Source organism: Cupressus sempervirens, chromosome 8, assembly GCF_028749045.1.
Source record: "Cupressus sempervirens isolate cs-2001-9-10 chromosome 8, ASM2874904v1, whole genome shotgun sequence".
NCBI lineage: Eukaryota > Viridiplantae > Streptophyta > Pinopsida > Cupressales > Cupressaceae > Cupressus > Cupressus sempervirens.
The window spans coordinates 711,734,332-711,743,106 of NC_143125.1; positions in this window are offsets into that span (position 1 = coordinate 711,734,332).

The following is an 8,775-nucleotide window of genomic DNA, read 5'->3' on the forward strand; positions in this document are numbered from 1 at the left end:
TGATACAAGTATTTTTGTATTGGGCAAGTGATATTTAATGTTATTAAATGCATGTAAGCAATCCAAGGCATTATTGGATCTAAAGTTCATAATCTGATATTGGGATTAGAAAAGGTTTTGTCTAATCAAGAGGACAAAGAAGGAGTTCAAGTCATTTCATTTTATTATTCTGCAAGAAATAATACAAAGATCAATGGCATAGTGATTTTAATGATATTTCCCTTAAAGCTATTTAGACAATGTGTCCATTTGCTTTCTATAACTCCTAACAGGATTGGAATATCCTAATAGGGATTTAAAGTCTTCTAATAGGGACTAATATGTACTAAATATATTTGATTGACACCTAATGAAGTCCATCTTCTTATAAGGAGCATTTATAATAGTACATCATTTCATAGATACCATCTATTAGAAATATGGACTATAGTAATCTACAAACTTTAGTTGCCAACTAGATATTATTACTTACTTTAAACCATGTATAATAAAGCAATAAAGTAAAGTTGGACAATAATAGTAAAAATGCACAAAGATAACTCATAACAACATTTTTTTTTAACTATGGACACCCTAGTTAAGGGAAAACCTCAGTGGGGATGATACCCACTAGATAATATACTGATATATAAGTTCCTTTTTAGAGGATGGACCCTATTAGGAGTCAATGAGAAATTTTAGTATAAGGAGTCCCTATTAGGAGACTTTGAATCCCTATTAGGAGATTCCAACCTTGTTAGGAGTTGTGGTACACTAAATGCAAGATGAGCCCACTACCCAAACATGCATTTCCAATTACAAGTAGAGCTCACTACTAAAACAAGTAATTAGACTTCTAAAATGGGTATTTTATCTTCTTCCTTGACTAATCTTTGATTTTTAGCTCAATCTCAGATCACAAAATAGCTTATAGAAAACTTTGTATATATCACTCTCACAAAAGTTCACACATAATTACATTTACATGATAGCTCCCTTCTTATGGAAAATTGTCCTTTACCTAAATACGATGCCTTTCCACAAATTTTTGTTGTGTCAACTAAGACCACAATCGACTTTTCTAATCTTAGAGTAAACATCTAGGATGTTGGCCTTGGACAAGTAATTATTTTGTAAACAAAATAATCATTTCCTTCAATTCCACTATCTTGTTTCACTTCAAACATGATTATCTTTGTTTCATACGATCTATACTAACTTTTGAGGTTATACACATCATTACCAACATGTACACTATCTCCATCTAACTTTACTAGACATAATATAACGTTAGCAACAAGTTATAAACAAAACAATACACTGTTGTAAACTAAATTCTATACTTAGATAGTTTTCTGATTACCAAACACTAAGTATCTTTATTTTTGAGGTTTCTTCTAAACATGTACATCATGTGTTTCCATAAATGACAAAAATTACATATTACTATTAGCCAATTGTAAACAATCTCCCCCTTTGCAATTGATGGTAACAAAATAGAGAAAATTGGCTAATTGACAAAAACTACATTAAAAATAAATAACACCCTACATAATATCTACTACAATTTGTTCATCTTTACATATGCTCCCCCTTACAATATACTTTACATTGTTATCTTCTCCTTACTTGATTTACAATTTTCACATTGTATCTCTCGCCCCTTTGACATCAATGACAAAGGTCAAAATGTCAAGATCTGTCCAAAAAACTATTGTCCTGATATGTTCTTCATGCAATCATCAAAATTTTCCTTCAGACTATCCATACCCTTAGTCAATGAATCCTCGGTAGACTTAGCTGAGGTGAGAATTACACATAAATCATATGATGCAATCTCAACTAGATTAAGATCTAAATACAAAAGGTTAGAATATGTGTCCTTTGCCTTGACACATTCCTCGAACTATTCTTCAAGAAAAGATAATTTCAGAGAAATGGATTCTCTAAAATCAGATATTCTCTTCAAAATCTATTCCTTTTGATGTTCTAGTTTCCTAATGTCACTATGAATACTGGCCACTTGTCCTTCACAATCATCTACTTTGCAAGATGGATGCTGGATCTAGCTAGGTAAAGCTTCTAGCTCACTCATCTTTACTTCTATTTGTATATCATTATCTTTAGTCAAATTGTATGATAAGGTACACTTAATATACAAAGTTTTCCCATCTTGTTGCCATTTCCAATGTTGTTTTATACAAGTATCAAGATTAATCAAATCATTCTTGATATTATAACAAATGGTGCTAAACAAGTTAGCATCATGGGAAATTTGTGCCTTTGCCTCTGCAACATTCAATTAATTGGTAAACTCTTCATCAAATGATTTCAACACTACTTGTGTACTCTATTCAAGATTTGATTCTATGTGTTGTATTGCCAAGGTACTGTGCAGTCTATCTATAACTTCCATTAAAGTTCTTTGTAAGCTTCTCACTTTTCTATTCTTCTAAATAATCTTTGTCAAGGATGTGATCAAATCTATTTGATCATCATCATCAGTAGATAAACTGGCAAGAGAGAGTAGAGTGGATGAACTAGATGGTTTAGTATCATCCTCCCTTTGTTTCTTCACTACTTCTTTTGTTCTTCTCTCTTCTTCTTTATTTTCTCTTTCCTTTCTTTCTTTTACTTTCTTCTCTTCCAATCTCTTCTTCTCAGTTTCCTCGGTTTTCTTTTTCATCTTTTCTTCTACAATTCTTCTCTTTTCTTCCTCAGGCAATTTCTGCTTGGGCCCCTCTATTTTCTTCTTTTCTTCTTCAAGTAGCCTTTTCTCTTCTTCAATCTGTCTCAATTTTTCCTCAATATCCTAAGTGTCTGGTTCATTAGGTTTGGAACCACCAAATGGATTGGTATCATCAATGTTAATAGGAACATTGGTTTGATCAATTTGCATAGTGTCACTGCTCACTAACACTTCCAAGGTTCTAGGTGCTAGAGGAGATGTTATCTTTGACTCTATCAACATTTGACTAATAGTTGCTATAGTCTCAATTCTTAGCTTATCCCTTTCACCAACCATAAATAGAAATGGTCTCAATTTACTCCTTATATACAGTGCAAGTTTATTCAACAATATTTTGATTTCTTCTTCATCATCAGTCTTGCAAATAGTTTAAAGAATAGACTTTTGAAGTTCTAGATCTTCTTCCCTTGTAGGAGCCTTCTTCTAAATGAGTCTCTCATAGAATTTATGGTTAATAATGCTCTCAAGATCCTTCAATTTTAGATTGTTTGCTATGACATATCTTAAAATAGATATATCAATTTTGTCCTTCTCAAAACTGTTATACAAATCCTATAACTTGTTCATCTAAACAAAGTTACCTTCATTAGCAATAGTAGTGTTTATCTTCTCTATCTTCATCTTCCAAGATTGTTGATCTTTTCTTGCTAATTGGTTTGACGGAGTCACCTTCTCTACTTGTTTGGTTTCTTGTTCCTCTTTTTTTTCATCACTGGAATCAATTATCAATAAATTTTTCTATCTTTTTCCTGGTCTAGTGACCTATTGTTTCATTCTCTTTGTTTTAGTAGACATTGCTTGCACCAATCTTTTAGACTTTCTTTTAGGTTTACTAGGACGAACATCGAACATTGTTGCATATGGAATGTTCTATTTCAAAGATGTTTCTACAACTGATACTGACAAAGTTTGAATGTTCAATATTCATTGCTTTATCATTTGTCTTACATCCTTAGATTCACTTTCTATCATTCTAGTCTCTGATAGTGCCTTCTTCATTATAGATTCTACTTTCTTTTGTGATGCCTTTTCCAAGGTTGCTTCATGAGTTGACTATGTGATCTCATCATATGTACCAAATCTATATTCTTCTTTACCTCTATCTAAACTCAACAACAAATCAATATAACCAACTAGTACATCATCATTTAATTCATAGCTCAAGGGATCAAGAAATGTTTCCCAAGGTTCCACTACTCGAATATAGGTATAATTTGTATCAACCAATATACAAATGTCTTCCTTAAATATATCAAAAATTGCAAATGCAATTTTGAATCTTTGATTCATTTCATTCTAAAATATTCTCATTATTAGGTTGCCACTATCTAATATCTTATCTGCATGATGCCTTTTGTATACCTTTGTAATCTTCTCCATTGTTCATCTGTCACTACTCATTATGTCTATGATTGATAAGTAAGGAAATCTTTTAAGTACATGAAAGAATATGTGATTGATTAGTGACTAAAATCTAAACACACCATTCTTTTTCCTTTTGATCTTTTCTAGGTTTTCTAAGAGTTGCATTCTTAGTATTTCACTAAAATTCACTTGCTCTTTCTCTACACATATCTTGTATGTTGCATAGATGAATCCCACTGAAAGTTCATCAATCTTAGAACTTGCACAAATAGAATAGGCAATAATTCTACTAAAAAATCTCACATCATCTTGCTTGATGGTGTTGGTCACCATAGCCTTTCCATTATACACTGCCTTAGTATAACTCTCTACTTTCTTCCCGACCAATTTCTCACCTATAGGTACACTTCCTTGTTTACTAAGACTAGTTACCTCCTAAATAAGGTCAGCAAAAATATCAACTACATTGTCTTGCATCCATAATTTTTCATCATGTATCCTACTCAATATGATCGACATCCACTCATTTGTATCTAACTCATAGTAGAAGTGATATTTAAACAAGTTTAATTTCTTTAAATGTTCAAATCCAGGCTCTATAGTCATTTCATGATTGAAAACCAATTCCATATCTTTGTTCATGAATTCACTACCAATAGACTCACACTTACTATTCAAATAACTTCCTACATCTTCAAGATATACTATGTGATGCCCCACCCGGAGATCCTTGGAAGCAAGGATGAAATACAAGCCAAGATTTTTTTTTTTTTTTTCTACAAGTATGAATGCACATGACAACATCATACAAGGATCATAAAGATCGCAACGGAAGACTTCACCACAATCCCGACAACCAACGAATCTCAAAACACCACCACTAAACTAACACACACAAACAAAGCCAACAATGGCAATGCACATGATGAGGGCTCAAGAAATGACCACTCATCAACAAAACACCAAGTTGGCATAAAATGCAGAATCCTAAAATTTGGCTAAGTCTGAAATCCTGAAGCCCTGAAAATTGGCTAAGTCTGGATTTCTGAAGCCCTGAAATTTCCTAGAATCCATAACTTATCTCTGAGAGGTTTGAAACCTATCTCAAAAGATTCGTCATATATATTAAAACATATCTTAAGTATAATAAATTAGATATACATCAACTTATACTTAAACGATATGTTTTACACCCCAAGAGACTAAAATAGAAACACGAAAATTGGAATTCAAGAGATACTAACAGAATTCAAAATGCAACAGCATAGGGTTGAAGAATGCCCAAAAGGGTATCCAAAAAAACTCTCAGAAAGTTTGGATCAGGACGAAAAGTGCTCGTTGTCCGCTCATGCAAGTTTTTACAAAAAATCATGTGACACTTTTTACTAAGGGAGGGCGACACTTCTCCTTAAGGCGTGTGACACTCTTCCAGTGTTGTATGACATTTCTCAAGAAGGTGTGTGACACTTTATAGTCTTGTGCGACATTTCTCAAGAAGGCGTGTGACACTCTTCCAGCATCATACGACATTTCTCAAGAAGGGATGCGATACTTTACAGTATTGTACGACACAATTTGCAAGGGCGTGTAATACATTTTTAATGTCGCACCTTGTTGAACAAATGTTGCCCAAAGAACACGAAAACGCTCCCAGAAGCACAAAAGACCAAAATAGAGCAAAGAACCTCCACACTAGGGAGTACTGGATCTACATAAATCAAGGAATGAACACTCGAAAGCACTAACAGCAAGGAAAGAGGAACATCTATCCATCTAAACCACAACAATAAGGAACATACTGAAATAAACATCAAAGAGAACAAAAGCAAAATCGCAATGTACAGAAATAATATCACAATTACAAAACAACCAAACTAAGTATGTGGTTCCTCCCAACCATCAATAGCATCATAAGACCATCGTGGGTCCTAGCCATCTCCCACGCATAACATCCCAAGCCACCAACCAGATCCTCAATACTATCATAATAGGGATGTCACTACTACAACATGCAACAATATAAGCATAAAGAAATCTAACATGCTAGTGGAAAAGCATGAGATAATCCTACAGTAGGTAACATCACCTAGCACATGCTAAATAGCAATAAGAAACAGATATGCTAATACAACAATTCACAGCATCTAATCATATGCTAAACATCATAATAAGGGAATGTGTCAAATAAAATAACATCATCTAAACATGATATACAAGCATCCCAATGAAAGCACAAATCACAAGAAAGCACACTCTAGAACTCGAAGTATCAAGTTAAGACATCCAGTAATGGTCGCACTAGGACAAAATATCATCTCTGTACACCGATCCCTAGCAGTGGTGAAGGTAGCTATGCCTCCCAACCACATGGCACCCATAGGTCCACACCCACCATGCTGATGGAGATAACGATCCAACCACAAAACACACAAAACAAGATCCATGGCTAACACTCATGCTAGACAGTATGATGGCTGCAACGAAGAACCTAAGACAATGCAAGGAGTATAGGTCCTAGTCAAACACTTGATAAGCTACTATGTAGGGACTAACATCATGGAGAGTCGCTTGGCATCAAAAGGGCCCAAGCTCAAATCTGTATAGCTCAACTCCCTCAACGGAAGGCCAATACATTGTGTAGCTCAACTCCCTCAACAAAAGGCCAATACACAAAAGTACTATTATATTATCTTAAGTTTTATAACCATTCCCACATTTTATTTAGTTATCACTTATATAAAGCTCCCTCTACCAACCTTCAGTGCCATGAACACTGAGTTGGGATATAGAAGCCCCCTCCATATGCTACCCTACCCTACCCATGCTCATCTTATGACAAGTGCCCGTGGGCATGCATACTCCCATCCCAACCCCAATGATCATAACTTCTGAAAGTACCATGGAAGATCGAGCCTTGCAAGTCACTCGACAAATATACGCGCATGTACTCGTGTGTGGTGCACCACCATCATGAAGATCAAAACACAAGGACAAGATGAGAACATAATGCAAAGAAAACACCCAACTAAAAGCAACATGGGAAGGATGGATTCTACACGAATCCCAAAACTAATAAAACCACACATCATAAAATCACTCAACCGGCCTCAATTCAAGAGTATGGATTCTACACAAATCCCAATGATGCAACAAAACCAAACATCATGAGCTCACTCAACCGGCCTCAATCTGAGAGTATGGATTCTACAAGAATCCTAGCGTTCATGAAACAAAAGCAAAGGTCTAAAAGAAACAATAAAACCAGGTATAAAATCACTCAACCGAACACAATGTTAGAAGTACAGATGCAACACGCATCCCAATGCAACATGAAAGTGTAAAAGTGGTCTAACTGATATCCAAATGGATCATCCAAGTCCACGACCCACATTGTGCTGAGAAAACTCAAGAAAATAGGGCGGCACACAAAATGAGGTAAAAATTCCAAATTTTTAGAAAAAATTCCAAAATTAAAACCCATTTGGACTTTGGGTTCAAAAACCCAAAAAATCCAAAAATAAATGGAATTTAACACCGTATGCAAAAACGGCCAGCATAACGATGCAAAACTCCAAACCCTCATCCCAAAAAATATGGAAATGTTCATACCTGCCCAACTGGGTAGAACTAACATACAGAAACGGAGGGGAACACTAGTTCTTAGCCTCCAAACAAATGGCTACCAAAAATAGAAGCATAAACAAAGTCGTACCAATAAAACGGGAAAGCCCTACCTCACGGCCAAAAGGGCAAAACGAAAAACTGAACCAAAAAATAAAATGCCCACAAAAGTGGCTGAAAATTGCGGCAATCCAAGGTTTCCCCGAGCTAGATCCAATGAGCTCAACCTCACAACGATCTCATGCTCGTAGCTCCCACAATGAACAAAATAGTAAATCCTCATGAAGAGGATTTTGGGTTTTACTCTCCAAATTTCCAATTCGAAAGTGAGAAGTGAGGAATTAAATTCCTCTTTGGATACTTATTCACTTTTCGAGTGAATAATCGATTAGGGCAAATAACTAGCCAACCTAGTTAAACCCTGAATCGACCCAAACAAAAATAGGATATTCCTATAAATAGGAATTCATCTATCGAAAAGATGCCAAAAATTAAAATAAATCAATTAAAAAGCTTGAAAACTCGAAAACACATAAATCTCCTTAATGACTTTCACGACAATGCGAACCTCTAAATGCACAGACACGCTTACTAGTCTAATCACATAATGCAAATGAGTTCGGATTTAATAATCACTGAAAGTTTTAAATTAAACATTTAATTAAGGATACATCAACCATATAAGGATGACATTGGTAAAATATGAGTGGCTGAATCACTAACTCCTTGCACCACTGCCAGAGATATAAATCCTACACACTAAACAACACGATCAAGTGTAATTGCATATAATAATATAGCCGAAGCAATAAATGCATTAAATCACCTAATTTAACCATTTAATTAATTATATTAAAATAATCTATTTACATCACTCATGTTTGCATAAAGCATAACAACGCAGGAATTAAGTAAATAACCATAGCATTAAATCCATCACATAACATAATCAGAGATATGTCCAAAAACTAGATAACCATATATCATCATAAAACACAATGTCATCTCAAAATGGCATCATCATGCAATATGATTAACTGAACAACATAGTAGTCTAATAT